This window comes from Protobothrops mucrosquamatus, unplaced genomic scaffold, assembly GCF_001527695.2.
Source record: "Protobothrops mucrosquamatus isolate PMUCROS unplaced genomic scaffold, P.Mucros_1.0 scaffold273, whole genome shotgun sequence".
Lineage (NCBI taxonomy): Eukaryota > Metazoa > Chordata > Lepidosauria > Squamata > Viperidae > Protobothrops > Protobothrops mucrosquamatus.
The window spans coordinates 34,196-50,398 of NW_015386618.1; positions in this window are offsets into that span (position 1 = coordinate 34,196).

The following is a 16,203-nucleotide window of genomic DNA, read 5'->3' on the forward strand; positions in this document are numbered from 1 at the left end:
AAAGATAAATGCATATGTCAATATTGCTACCTTATAAGAGGTTAGAAAAATTAAGCAGGGAAAAAAATCTAAGATTGATTACAAGAGAAAAAAAACACTAATTTGATTATAGCTTTCAGCTTGCAAAAAACTCTTTGCTAGGAAAATGGGCAACAAAACTAAACCACTGTAGTTTCAAAAATAGCATTTCCTTTTAAAAATACTGCTCACATCCATAAGGGTACATTTAATATATCCCTTCTTAGAGAAGACCTTCATTTCCTACCTCTAGCCTTTATTGTCTAAGGTTTGTATGAAACATTCCCAGCTCTAGTCCAATTGACTTTTTCACATAATTTCCCTTCGCTTCACCTTCTCTCCCAACTCCAGTGGGAAGCACCCTTTGGTCTTCAGAACCCACCTTTGTCTTTTCTGAACCCTGGTCTATTCTCTGACACCTGTCTAAGCTCTGCTGCACATGGTAAAAGAGTGGTAATGTCCATTCTTTTATGGTGCCTGATCATGGGACTGATACTAAGAAACTTCCTAAACTGTTGAATCCATGTGTCTGTTCCTCTCTGCGCTGGGGGTGGTAGGGAAATAATTCTTCTGCTGTGTGATTGTTGAGTCCCGTCCCCACCTCCCTGACCCCACTTTCCTAGCTGAGACTTTGAAGCCTGTCAGACTCTAAATCCAAGGTCTGCTTGATCTCAAGCCAAGACTTTTTTTTCTGATAAGGAAGATTGGTGAAACTTGCCTATGAGTGTAAGTGTCTTAGAGGAATTTAGCAACAGTTCTTTACGATAATGGAGTTTGATCTGAAGTCCAGAGACCTATTAAGGTCTGGAATCTGCAAAACTGACAGTTTATGAGAACCAAGTGTACACACACATACAAACACACACACACATACACACATACACACACACTTTAAAAACTTAGTCCACTCTTAAGTTCTTCTAAGCATCACAAATGAAGGCGAATATATATGTTGCAGGATCCAATCTGGTTCAGTCACCGGGACCAGAGGTTTAGTCTTCCGAGCTTTCAGACTCGTTGAAATGTGTTTGAATATTAGTCTGAATATTATTTCAGACTTGTGCTGGAGCCCATCTTCAGGGAACTTTCCTCTAGCATCCTATCCATCTTTTAAACATCCTACGAATGACAATATTCCAGTCCTGACAATAACCATAACAATTCAATAAGATTCAAAATATCTGTGAATAAATTAATTCATAGATTGAAATGCATCAAAATATATTTGTTTTTTTAATCTACAGCAGTCAAGGTTCAAGGCATGCATATTAGTTGATGCGCTGCACAAAAGGCCCAAGTAGAGTAGAACTCTCCATACTAATAAAAAGAATGTGACGTAAACTCAAGCAGAAAATAGATTCACGTATGCAAACCTCAGTATGAATGCATTATGGCTATCACTGTATTATAGAACTGGAAAGGCAACATAAAACTGAACACATTTCTAGCAAGCAGCAGCTCCTCCTCTTCTTTCTTTATTTTAGTGAGTGGGTGGTGGTTCTTCATTATGAATTGATTTGAGGCCTGTATTTGGATAAGTACTGACCTTTGTTGATTTCACAAAATCTAAGCAAGGCCAGACTAGGTTAAAGCCTAATGGGAGAGCATCAGGAAGTCCTAAGCCTGTCAGCCATGCTAGGAACCCAAAGCAATATTCTGAAAGAAGATAATGGCAAAAAATGTCCTTACGATAGCAAAAGCATCTTTATGGACATGTCCATGGAGTCCCCAGGAACTTCAACTCAATGGAGACTTTAACAATTTTGCATTTCATCCTTACTTAGCATTTAATGGTATTGAACATCATCAGAGTCACTGCAATTGGTTTTTTGAAAAATCAAGATTGTGGACATGACCACATAACCAAATCCCTATTGCTTTTTAACATACCTATACTGTAGCATTTATATGTAAAAAGATTTGATCTAATGGCTCTTTCCATTGACATTTTGATACACACATATACCCTGCAGCTACCTCCTGTGTATTATTTCATATCAGGAATTATAAAACAGGATACTTATTATTTAGAGATAATAAAGGTAATATTGCAAGAGCTTATCATTTTATATAACTTATTTTAGTTTAAAAAGCCTTTGAAATTGGCTAAGTCTTCATAAAGTTTAGATTTATTATTGATTTCACAGAAGCCCTTCATATGCTCTTTAGGTGGCCAAAATGTGAGAATATTTTGGATTAAACTAGATTATGTGGTTTAGTAGTACACAAGTGCAGTGCTCCCCAAACTTTGAAATCAGCTTTGTAAAACCCTCCACAAATTATTGCTAAATTATAACTTTTAAAGTGACAGGAGAAAATTAACACATGGGAATGGGGAATAATCATAATTTTAATTAAGCTAAATATTTTTATTATTTTGTCCTGACCACACCCATTTTTTAGAATGGACATATTAGTCAAACCCATGGGACATTTCCCTTTCCCAATGTTAATTACTTCGACATAGATTAGGAGGGTCACATTACCTTTTTTTTTTCCCAAGTCTTTTACACTGGCATTATATTTGGACTTATTTTATTTTAATTATTTATATATTCCAAGGGGACAGTTCATTGCCCCATTATGAATTTTTTTTTACCAGATTCTCATACTGAAATGTTATATAAAGTGAGTGATGGGGGAGGGGGGAATCATCTTTTAAAAATCATTCCTTCATCAGTCCCTTAATCAGAAATCAACTTCTCTTTCAATGTTGTTAACAATATTGATGAGACTGCGCTTTTTTTGTTATTGAACTGTTTCTTCAATGTTTTAGGCATAAGCTGGATTCCCATCAAGCATAAGACCAGAATGTCCGCCCTTCTACCTCCTGTTTCTAATATGCATTCAATAATAGTCATACCAAGAAGAGATACAACAAATCCTACCTATCTCTTTTTTATTCTGCTCACACATTATTGATTTGAGACATGATCAACTTGATTTATTTGTAGCTATTTTCCTGGGAGAATCGGAGACTGTTTTTCAATAGCTAAATAAAATAAAGTATGGTTGTATTCCAGCAGTGGGTGGTTCCCTTTACACATATGAACAAGAAGAGATTGGAAATGAATAATGTTTTTATTGACACATGGAACCTGCCAACTGATTAAAACTTTCAGTGGATTAACTATGCAATCTTAACAAGTGACCACATGATTAACCAGTACAAAAAAATAACACTGTCCAAAGAAAACTAAGTAAACATGCTGTTGTTGCTTAAGTGAGCTCTACTCTTCCTTCTTAACAAATTTGCTGCCTCTAGCAGTCTTTAGGACTAGGACAATGGAAGAAATGGATGCATATGTCTCCCTATTTAAGAGCAATTTAAGAATAGTGATTTTTTCCTTGGCAAAATGACACAGAATAAAACTTAAAGATAATCCCTGTTACATAAACTGAGTCTTCATAAAGTCCAGCTACTAGGCAGAAGTGGACTGAGATTCGGGCAATCTCTGCTCCTGATCTATTGTAGTTCAAGAGAAGCATTTAAATGATTATCTAATCCCCTGAATTGCATGTCCATAGTTTGTAAAAGTTCAGATGAAGTCCCGAAGTCTCCCACTCTTAAAAATGTTCCTCTTCCCAAAAGACCCTAAAAATCTCATCCTTCTCTCTTTCAAGGTTGTCACCATGTCACTGGAATGCTTTCTGTGAATTTCTGACTGCCTGAGGAGTTAGTAAGGGCATCTAACCCAGAGAAAATTACCCATTTCTGCCCTAGAGCAAAAATTGACAACCCACAGTCTGTAGTCACATCCGTCCTGAGTTTTTCTTTCACCTTCCCAATTCCTGAAATTACAAAGTTTTATTACTTAACAATCTGTTTAATATTTCAAATAAAGAAAAACACCAATCTGCAAAAAGTACAGTTGCAAACACACACACAAACACACAGACACAATGTTCCTGTCTTAGACTAACAGTGGGATATAAACGTAAAAACAAGTAAGAACAAAGCCTGTGACATCATTGCCAAAAATGAGGCATCTCACGAAAAATGTTGGTCCAAATGACACCAAGAACATTCATTGGTGAGGCCAGCAGAATTTTAGCCAGCTGAAAATGTCCTCATTTAAAAGAAGCTGAATTTTTTTTGTTCACTCAGCTGGAAAACTGGATAAAAACAACGGGAACCCCCTGAAAGCCAGATGCGGCTTCTGAGCCCAGCTTTTTGTAGGTAAATAAACTGCTCAGAATGCACCATGGCCTGTTTTCTAAAGGGCAAAGAATACCACAAGGTCATGCATTTAATTTGAAGATTAATCTCTCCAAGTCACACTTCTTCCCACCCTTTACCCCCACACACACCATTCCTAGTATTGGCAGATTTAATCAATAAGTGGACCAACTCTGCTTTCTCCCAGATATTTATAAAGGCCTCTCCTGCTGCGATTACTGAATATGCTTCCTTCAACACAGCAGGCTCCTGAGGTGAACCCGGTCATGAGTCATTACATTTTCCCAGGCAGAGAGAGAGAGAGAGAGAGAGAGAGAGAGAGAGAGAGAGAGAGAGAGAGAGAGAGAGAGAGAGAGAGAGAGAGAGAGAGAGAGAGAGAGAGAGAGAGAATGAGATATGAAGAAAAATTATTATTTTTTCCTAATGGTAGCTGGTATGTTAAAACTATGCAGAAGCCAAAATGGTGGAAGGACTGTTTAATGTTCTTAGTCATACTTAAAATATTATCTAACAGAATCTAAAAGTCAAACGTGGATGCAATTAAAGGCTGACATATTGCTGAAATAATGCTTACAAGGAAGAGATTAGGATTCAAGAGCAGTCCAGGTCAGTGTTGCAAACTTCATTTCCAAAGATGGTGATCTTAAAACATCCTTAGGATTTTTTATAGTCATAACAATAACAAACAACATTAACAATAACAAACAACAACAACAACAACAACAACAACAATAATAATAATAATAATAATAATAATAATAATAATAATAATAGCAGCAGTAGCAGTAGTAGCAGTAGTAGTAGTAGTAAAGTTGGAAAGGACCTTGGAGATCATCTAGTCCAACCCCCTGCTCAGGCAGGAAACCCTATACCATTTCAGACAAATGGCTGTCCAGTCTCTTCTTAAAAACTTCCAGAGTTGGAGCATTCACAGCTTCTGGAGGCAGGTTGTTCCACTGGTTAATTGTTCTAACTGTCAGGAAGTTTCTCCTTAGTTCTAGGTTGCTTCTCTCTTTAGTTAGTTTCCATCCGTTGCTTCTTGTCCTGCCTTCAGGTGCTTTGGAGAATAGCTTGACTCCCTCTTCTTTGTGGCAGCCCCTGAGATATTGAAACACTGCTATCATGTCCCCCCTCATCCTTCTCTTCATTAAACTAACCATACCATGCAACTATTAAACTGACCAATTCCAGCAACTATACCTTGTAAGTTTTAGCCTCAAGTCCCCTAATCATCTTTGTTGCTCTTCTCTGTACTCTTTCTAGAGTCTCAACATCTTTTTTACATCGTGATGACCAAAACTGAATGTAGTATTCCAAGTGTGGCCTTACCAAGGCATTATAAAGTGGCATTAACACTCCACCTGATCTTGATTCTATCCCTCTGTTAATGCAGCCTAGCACTGTGTTGGCTTTTTTTGGCAGCTGCAGCACACTGCTGGCTCATATTTAAGTGATTGTCCAATAGGACTCCGAGATCCCTCTCACAGTTACTGCTATTGAACAAGTTACTACTATTGAGCAAGTACCTCCTAAACTATACCTGTGCATTTGGTTTTTCTTGCCTAAATGTAGAACCTTACTTTTTTCACCATTGAATTTCATTTTGTTAGATAGTGCCCAATGTTCAAGTCTGTCAAGATCCTTCTGTATCTTAAGCCTATCTTCTGGAGTGTTGGCTATTCCTGCCAGCTTGGTGTCGTCTGCAAATTTGATGAGTTCCCCATCTATCCCCTCGTCCAAATCATTGATGAAGATGTTGAATAGCACTGGACCCAGAACAGAGCCCTGGGGCACCCCACTACATACTTCCCTCCATGTAGATGCAGTTCCATTGAGGACTACATGCTGAGTATGGCCAGTCAGCCAGCTACAAATCCATCTGGTGGTGATGCAGTCTAACTCACATTTTTCTATCCTATCAAATAGTAGGTTGTGATCTATTTTATCAAATGCCTTACTGAAGTCCAAATAAATTATATCCACAGCATTCCTCTGGTCCACTAATCTTGTCACTTGGTCAAATATATGTTTTTGACAAACCCATGTTGGCTTTTGGCAATGACTTTGTTCGCTGATTCATTGTTTGATTATCTTTTCCAGAATCTTCCCAGATATTAATGTCATTCAGACTAGAGAAGTATAGCTGGATGGTAAACAAGAGAGGCAAAGCAGTTAAGACTGATGGATTGGAACTACCAGTGGGTTACATAGTGGACATACAGACCAGTTACAAGTACCTTGGTATCCCACAGTCACAAAGGAACCACAACAAGGAAGGAGGCAAGGAAAACAGCAACACTCAAGTACCACCAAAGGATCAGAGAGGTCCTGAAGAGCCAGATCAATGGCAAGATCCATGCCAACCATTTTTGCTCTGCCAGTCATCATATACCCTGCCAGTATAATAAGCTGGTCAAAGAAGGACATGAAAGCTGCCAATGTGAAGACCCAGAAGCTCCTCACAATGTACAGAGGTTTCCACCCCAAGCCCAACATCCTGAGACTGTACACCAGTCAGAAAGAGGGTCATTGGAGTCTGGGGAGTGTCAAAAAACATCAAAGCTCTCTGTTCAGAAGAGTGCAATGCTAGGAACAGCTAAAATCCTGTGCAGAACTCTCAGACTTCCAGGCCTTTGCACCAGGTCTTCCAGCTGAGATTGTGGAAGAAACATACCACTTGTAAGAGAAAGAAGGCATTTTTTAATATATACAGTATACCCATACACACACATGCATGCACGCACCTAAATGAATTTTATTGATTGAAAAATGGCAATTGTTTTTTCTTCCTTCTCAATAATTCAAAATAGACATTTTGCCTTCTTTTCATAACAGTTGTACATTGGGTTTCTGCAATTTGCTATTAAGCGGAACCCCAATGTCAATCGGTGCCCCCCTTTAAACCTATGAGATTGTTTCAATATATTACGTCAGTTTAGAATTTCCTGCCCTACTATATTAGCATAGGCCCGTGATAATTCCTCTGACAGCTTGTCCTCTGTCACTGTGTCAGGGTCTCTTTAAATATTAAGAAAAGCATATGTTAGCTGTGGATTTGAGGTGATAAAGAAAGCTAATATTTCTTATTAGAATGCTTGGAAGCATCTGCTATTTAGCTTTGAGCAATAAACATCTTTGCCTGTTTAAGCAAAACAGTTTTAATGGGACAATATAGAGTATTACATTGGGTATTACATTGGTGCCCAGAGAAACACTGAAGCACTTCCATTTAATGTGCTCTGCGTGATCTTGCTACTCAGTGAACTGCTACATGTATTTTTCAAAATTATTTGTTCTCATCATCCATTGTTAATCTAGCTATGTGTAGTAGAATAACCTTCAAGTCAAGTTTAACTCTTGTTCACCACATGGACACATCCATGTTTGTTTGTTTGTTTGTTTTCTTGGCAACAGTACAGTAGGCTTGCTACTGCTTTCTTCCAGTCTATAGTTCTGGGACTTTCCAGTGCTTTCCCACTGAAGTATTAATCTGGCCTGATCTTGGTTTAGTTGTTTTTGAAAGCAGTAATGAAAGCGAAATACTGTCCTTTACTAAGAGCATATTAAAATTCCAGAAATATCATTTGCCTAAGAAAGTGAGTTTACAAATTGCCTCACTCAAATGATTGTTTTCATGAGGAAGAGAAGGGAAGGGAAGGGAAGGAAGAGGGGGAGAGGAAATGGATGGGGAAGGGAGAGAGAGAGAGAGAGAGAGAGAGAGAGAGAGAGAGAGAGAGAGAGAGAGAGAGAGAGAGAGAGAGAGAGAGAGAGAGAGAGAGAGAGAGAGAGAGAGAGAGAGAGAGTGTGTTTTGGTCACCACGATGTAAAAAAGATGTTGAGACTCTAGAAAGAGTACAGAGAAGAGTAACAAAGATTATTAGGGGACTGAAGGGTAAAACATATAAGGAACAGTTGCTGGAATTGGGTATGTCTAGTTTAATGAAGAGAAGGGTGACATGATAGCAGTGTTCCAATATCTCAGGGGTTGCCACAAAGAAGAGGAAGTCAAGCTATTCTCCAAAGCATCTGAAGGCAGGACAAGAAGCAACAGATGGAAACTAACCAAAGAGAGAAGCAACCTAGAACTAAGGAGAAATTTCCTGACAGAACAATTAATCTGTGGAACAACCTGCCTCCAGAAGTTGTGAATACTCCAACACTGGAAGTTTTTAAGAAGAGACTGGACAGCCATTTGTCTGAAATGGTACTATAGAGTTTCCTGCCTGAATAGGGGGTTGGACTAGATGACCTCCAAGGTCCCTTCCATCATCATCATCATCATCGTCATCATCATCATCATTATTATTATTATTATTAAATTGCTTACTGAAGCATTCATGTAGTTCACTAAGGAGTAAGCATTATGAGAGGTGAATTGATTGATTGTCTCTAATTGTAAGCCGCTCAATAACTGCAGGCCTCTGAAGATATACAAATCTCTGAAAACATTACAAAAAGCATAAAACACATTTAAAATATATATTTTAAAAACAGTGCAGTTTATAAGATATTCTTCCCAGTTGGAGAGATTTTTATTTGTGGTTTTTTTCTTAACATAATCCTTCTTTTTAATCCAGTTCAGAATATATTGGTTTCTCCTTCTTTTGCCTTATAGCTTCAGATCCAACCCTTGATAACTGTACAGATGCCTCAATGCGGCTTTTGCAGCAACAGTTTTACAAATCTTTTACTAGATGCTCACCAGTCAGAACATTTAGCAGAGTGAGTATCTAGAGTACATTGAGACATATCACTCCCATGAGGATAGAAAGAGTTTCCTCAGATGTTGGCTGAGTCATATCTACTTGAAAACTAATCAGCATTTCAGCTACGCAGTCTTCCTGGTGTGGGCATGAGCAAAACATTTCTCTTTCTGCTTTCTGCTTCATGGCTGAAAAAAGCATTGAAAACTAACAGAGCACTTGCACTGAGGTATCAGTCAAATCCCACAGGTTGCCACCACTTTGAGAACACAGCAGCCTGGGGGCTCTAAGGATTTGATATAAAAGCAGTGCAAGACATCATTTCAGGTTTTAAAAGTCATTTTATTAAGAAACATGACTAGGTAGGCCAGACCATGTAATCAACTGGAACCATCTGTATTGAAATTTGCTATAATAATAGAATCTTGCAAATCTGATTGTGATGCACCTGTCGTGGAAAAACCCAATGGAAAAAACAAGAGACAGCAACACAAAACAATAATTCTTACTTTAAGATTCAGAGATTTATTTTTCTAATAATTTGGGATGTAGCATAATAACATAACATCACTTACGTTAACAACCCATTACAATGAGGACCATATGGCATAGCATATTCCAAAGGACAGCTATAGACCAATGGCCCCGAACCAGACTTAAACCAACATTTTTATATTTTTCTGCTACCAACCACCCACTTATAATTCTTACTTTGCAAAGAGAGTTCCCATCTGAAACTTCTATACATTTGCTACTTTCACGTCCTATTTTCCCACGGGTAAAATACTTATGTTCCAAATATATATATAGAACTACCTACTTTCCAATTTATATTGCACAAAGCTCAGCAGATTACAAATAGTACATCCTTATTGGGAAACAGCATAAAGTTCAAGTTAAAGCTTCAAATCACTTCTGTGGGGGCCTATTTCAGGTAATAATAATAATAATAATGATGATGATGATGATGATGATGATGATGATGATGATGATGATGATGATGATGATGATGATAAAGTTGGAAGGGACCTTGGAGGTCATCTAGTCCAACCCCCTGCTCAGGCAGGAAACCCTATACCATTTCGGACAAATGGCTGTCCAGTTTCTTCTTAAAAACTTCCAGTGTTGGCGCATTCACCGCTTCTGGAGGCAGGTTGTTCCACTGGTTAATTGTTTTATTTATTTATTTATTTATTTATTTATTTATTTATTTATTTATTAAATTTATATACCGCCCTATCTCCCTTGCGGGACTCAGGGCGGTGAACAGGCGATAATAAAAACCATGATAATAAATAAATAGTTTGTTTTAAAATCGAATTAAATAACAGGCCTGTTCTAAAAACACACCCGTAAAAAACCCCCCACTGAAACATAATCAAACTACGCTAGGCTGGCCGCACGAAATAGATGGGCCTTCAGGGCTCGGTGAAAAAGGCGCAGGTCCGCCTTTTTTAACCGTCATGAAGTTTCTCCTTAGTTCTAGGTTGCTTCTCTCCTTGATTAGTTTCCATCCATTGCTTCTTGTCCTGCCTTCAGGGGCTTTGGAGAATAGCTTGACTCTCTCTTCTTTGTGGCAGCCCCTGATATATTGGAACACTGCTATCATGTCCCCCCTCGTCCTTCTCTTTGTTAATCTAGACATACCCAATTCTAGCAACCGTTCCTTATATGTTTTAGCCTCCAGTCCCCTAATCATTTTTGTTGCTCTTCTCTGTACTCTTTCTAGCCCTATCTTATTATATGAGACGAGGGCTATATTTTCATCTCCCACACACCCTTCTCTGTGTCCTTCCCACTCCTTCTTATATCCCAGAGAATTAGGGAGACGTGTGCCTGAGCAGCTTCTGAATATTATCTTGTTCCTGGTTTTTAAAAAATATTTGATTTCCCCTTTCTCTAGTTCATATTTCCATCAAGGCCATCTTCTTTATTCTTTAACTAGGATTGCTTGTTCTTGTGATGTCAATATTTTGTTCTTTGAAACCTCACATCATCCTTCAATTTCTTGGTATGTTGCCCAGCACTTGCCTGAATTCATTAATTAATATTTATCTTACAGTAGCCCAAGATATAGTATGGGACTGACTTCTCTCAACATTTTCTTCTCCACTCATTTTGAATTTCAACATGATGTGTTCTCTTTCCTCCAAGATTCCTGATAGACCTTCAATCCATTGACCAATTCCCCTCTGTGACTCAGGATTAAATCAAGAGAGGTGACCTCATTGTTTCTTCTTTTGCATTCCGAAAAATGAAATTGTAATGAAGAGAAATTAGAAATGTGCTAAATTTCCCACTCCTACCTGAGTTAATTTTCCAGCAAATCAAGATAATTTGATTATTATCACATAATAATATATGTAATTATGCTATCACAATAGTCTGTCCTCTTAAGAATTTGTTGTGTTTGAAATAGAAAGGCATTGTTAATCTTTCTCTTAAGTAGATACCCTATTGTAAATTCCAGAATTGTTTCTCTTTGCTCCTTATTTCTTTTAATTGTACCAAGACAGTTCCAACAAGATTTCCATATTCAAGGCAATGAATGTTGTCAGTCAGTGGTGGGATTCAAATATGTGAACAACCAGTTCTCTGTGTAGATGCTGCTTCAGGAAGTCCATTCTGGGCCTCAGTGTTATAAAACTTATTTGCATATAAATCATTCACCTCCCCCCCTTTTTTTGTTTTGACCAAAATATCCACATGACTCTCATCCAACCAAGTTTCTGTGATATATGTCAGGTCATATCAACTCTCCTGTATAATTAATGTTAGTTTTATCTGGTTATTACCTATGCACCAGTGTGGGGATTATTTGAGTATCTTTCCTGCTTCTGACTTTCTCTGTTATCTTGTGCAACTAGATACCTAACACCCGGCAACTCTCTCTCTAATCCTGTGCCTCTGTTTCTTCCCTCTTTCAAAGTAATTTAAAGCCCGCCTAATATTTTTTAGGGTTAAGTTGTGACGGAGTCCTTCCTTCACATGTGTGTCAGTAAAGATCTATTGCTATGAGCACTGCCTAACTATTTCCTTTGGTAATCACTCTTGAAAATCATTACCTTTGTTAATTCTTGTTCATCTAACAAATTCCATCAGGCAATTTTTCAAATATTCTGAAAAAGGAAGCACTCATGAGTCAGAACTTCCTGGAGCAACAACACAATGAAAATTGTTGCGGGGGGGAGAGAGAGAGAGAGAAAACATGTAATAAAAGCTTGCCGGTGCCAATGTTTTTTTTTAAAAAAATCATATTAAGTAAAGGGAGTTTTCTGAAAATGCCTCCAAAAAACAGCAAGTGCTTGTTAGCAAGCCGTTCCCTACCACCACACATCTGTTCTTACAGGCCATTATCCTTCCACACATTGGGGAAATGGGCCAGATTCCTTGACATGTTGATAAACTCGCCTATGCAAAAAAAAAACAACATGCAAAGTAATATTGTTCTTTGAATGCTAAAGGCATAACAAGTTGATCATACTGAACATTAAGTCCTTCTACTTGCCCTGGCACATGGAACACAGTGTCTTCTTTTAATTAAAAATGCCACCTTTGAATCTATATAATTAAGGAAAGAGGTGGTCGAATAATTGCTATCATGTGCCTTTCCTCTTCCTCTGAATATATTTGAGGGTTTGCACCATAACAATTGCATGTCTAAAACTGCCAGGGTTGTTTTTGGTTGGGGAGATTTTTTTGGGGGGGGTGTAGGGGGTCTATGCATCTTCAAAAGAGATAAATAATTAAACTGGTGGCACGGTGGCCTGGCAACACACGGAACAAAGCTAGGCCTGAGCCAAATGTTCCACAGTGAACACTTTTGAAAGTTGAGCTGTTGAAGGGGCTGATAAGCTTGATGAAACATCCTTTCCTTACTAATTTTATTTATCCTTCACCATCTGTACATACCCCTAGTCAGGGTAGTAATTAAGGCACATGGTCAGCAAAAGCAACTAAAAGGATGTCTTTACTGAGTTTGGGCTTTGAGATATCATCATGTGGCCACGTGTGATTGGCTACCAGAGTGAGGCATAAAAAGGAAAATATGTTTTGCTTCAAATTTAGACGCAGATAAAACAACCCCCGCTGAAAACACTGCATTAGAACACTTCAAGTTGTTAGAGTTCCCACAGAACAAAACTCAAGATGACTTAAATTTTATATTCCAATAAAACACTGTAACAACTATATCTACCAAGGTAGGATCTATAGCACACACACACACACACACACACACACACACATTTTGCACAGAAAACTTCAATCTAAAGCATCTTTAAATCTGAAGTCCTGAGAGTATCTGCACGCATCCTTTTTTCCATCTGAGGATCATACTCAACCAAGGGCATCCTCAGAGGGATCTAAAAATCAAAATGGCAGCCATAACCATAAGTGAAGCGTTGACCCTTTTTAATAAGTGTTATAATGCCTATAAAAAAGGGGCAGGACTTTGATTGTGTGGTGGCAGCTGCCATCTATTTTTTTTTAACTCCCACTCCACGAATGACCTGCACTCAATCTTCAAAGAGGTCTGAAAAGGGTGACACGAAACAAGGATGAGCCAAGAAAAATCCTAAATTAACTAAATACAGTTGTTCCCCATATACTTTTTAATGTTTTCCTTCCATTGTTAAAAAAATAATAATAACATTCCACAGAGGGGCCAGGCTTATTTCTGGAGTGGATCTAGAGCCATGTGAAGCTTTTAGAGGTTGTATGCAGACTCAGCACTGCAGGGTTAGCATCTGTTATGCAACAGTCTGTGGTAGCTGAACCTGCCACAGTACAATCTCAGATTGAATAACCTCCTTGTGGGGAGAGGGCAGGAGATCACTTAAGCAGTAACAAAGCAGAGTGGGAGTACTGACATGTATTACCAGGTCATACAGAGGCAAAAAGACAGTGAAAGGTTTTTCAGAAACATTTTGCTATTCTGATAGTTATAGGTTTCAGCCTTATAAGCCCCCGACTCATGTACTCAAATATCCACTCTGATGGATATCAATAGAAATCTAGGTGCAGTGATGGAGTGCTATCTCGTGTGGTCTCTGCTCTGTAGCATATGGTCATGACCTAGATCAGTGGTGGCGAACCTATGGCACGGGTGCCAGAGGCAGCACTCAGAGCCCTCTCTGTGGGCACGCGCGCCGTCACCCCAGTCTTAGGCCTTCAGCTGGGTTTTATAAAACCTTTTCGCTTTAGGCCTCCGCCGCCGTGTGCAAAAAAAAAAGGTTCAATCAATCAGTCAATTTCAACTTCTCACAGGGAAAAAAAAGTTCTTGCAAAGTTGGAATTGATTGATTGAACTTTTTAGTCCCACCCAGTCTGCCGTTACCACTGCAGCCACGCCCACCCAATGAGCCACACACCCCAATTGGCCACACCCAGCCAATGGGCCACACCCACCTGGCAACCAACGATGCATAAGTGGGTTTTGGGTTGCAGTTTGGGCACTCAGTCTCTAAAAGGTTCGCCATCACTGACCTAGATTTTGAAAAATGCACTTTCTCTATTGACAACTGTGGAGATTAATATTTCAAACAACAACCCTTAGGATAGGCATTTTGCCAGACCCTCCCTAGAATAAGGCAACTTGCTTCTCTGCCTTTCTTCCATCCTTGGAGCTAGTTGTTCCCTTAACGCAAACACACATCTTCTGATTTTCATCTGTCAACTGTTAGAGGGCACACGCGTTGGCTTCGCTCTGCCTTGGCTAGCAAAGTGGGTTCTCAAGGGACAGTGGGAATCTTTTGACTTGAACAGTGGCCAAGCATTTCTTCTTTAATCCTGCCCTGCACAGAGATAGGAAAGGAACTCTGGACAAGACACAGGATTTTCTTTTGTTCCCCACTCCCATTCCTGCAGGCTGTAAATACATGGCACATTATCACTATCCCTGTCAAAGTTCACCCCTGATAACTATTCCAAGAAGAGAAGAGGGAAAAAGGGACACACAACCATTAAGCGGGGGGGGGGGGAGAGATTAGCCCTGCCTTGATAGCTCATCTCTTAGCAGAAGACTCACACAACACCTGCTCTTAAGCCTGGGATCTGGCATTGCTTAACTCAGAAGAATTAAGTTCTTTTCAATTTACTGCCCAACTTTCAACTACCATAAAAAAAGATGTAATAAATATTCATGTCTATATATTAGTCCAAAAAAAGCTTGGGATGATTCCAATCATTTCTTCCAAATATTCTGCAGCAGCGGTAGATGAGTTGCTGATCAACTCATTCTACAAAGCACCTGAAAGCAGGACAAGAAGCAACAGATGGAAACTAATCAAGGAGAGAAGCAACCTAGAACTAAGGAGAAACTTCCTGACAGTTAGAACAATTAACCAGTGGAACAACCTGCCTCCAGAAGCGGTGAATGCTCCAACACTGGAAGTTTTTAAGAAGAGACTGGGCAGCCATTTGTCCGAAATGGTATAGGGTTTCCTGCCTGAGCAGGGGGTTGGACTAGATGACCTCCAAGGTCGCTTCCATCATCATTATCGTTATTGTTATTGTTGTTGTTGTTGTTGTTGTTGTTGTTGTTATTATTATTATTATTATTATTATTATTATTATTATTATTATTATTATTATTATTATTATTATTATTATTATTATTATTATATGAATGAAGAGATAGCCAGCAAGGAAAGGCTTTTCTGAAGAAACATTAGCTGGATATCCTCTGAGTTTAATGAAACGGGCTGTATGATGAACATCCAAGTTACAAGTTTGCATCTCGCCATGAACCACAGTTAGTGTATCCATGGCTTAGTCTGATTACCAAGATTCAATCCAGGAACTGTAATGTCTAACGTTTAGGTTAACACTTTTTTAATAGATCACTTGACAATCCAGAAACTGAAATGGTCCTTGCTAACTGTTATTTAGAATGACGTCTGAATTGACAATGTATAGAATGTTTGGCCTAGCACCAAGATGATGAATTGATCATAGTTTTCAAATAAAACACAATGGCTGGGTTCTCATAGCTCAGTAAACTATAGAACAAGGTTCAGAAGCCACTCTGACTGGCTTCAGAAGAACACTAATCCACAAACAGGCTCATATTTTGGACTTAGCATGTAGTGTTTAGACCAGCTATAGTTCCACCATGGTTACATGGTGAAATTCACACAACGTGAGATTAGACTATCAATAACAGATAAAATTTTAAAAGACAGAGGTTCTACAGCCCTGCATGTGTTTACTTGGAGGCATGCAACTGCTTTGAGTGAGGTATGTTGAATAAGCAGAGGTGAAGCCATCCAGCAGGTAAGATCAGAGCAGCCTTTTATTGAT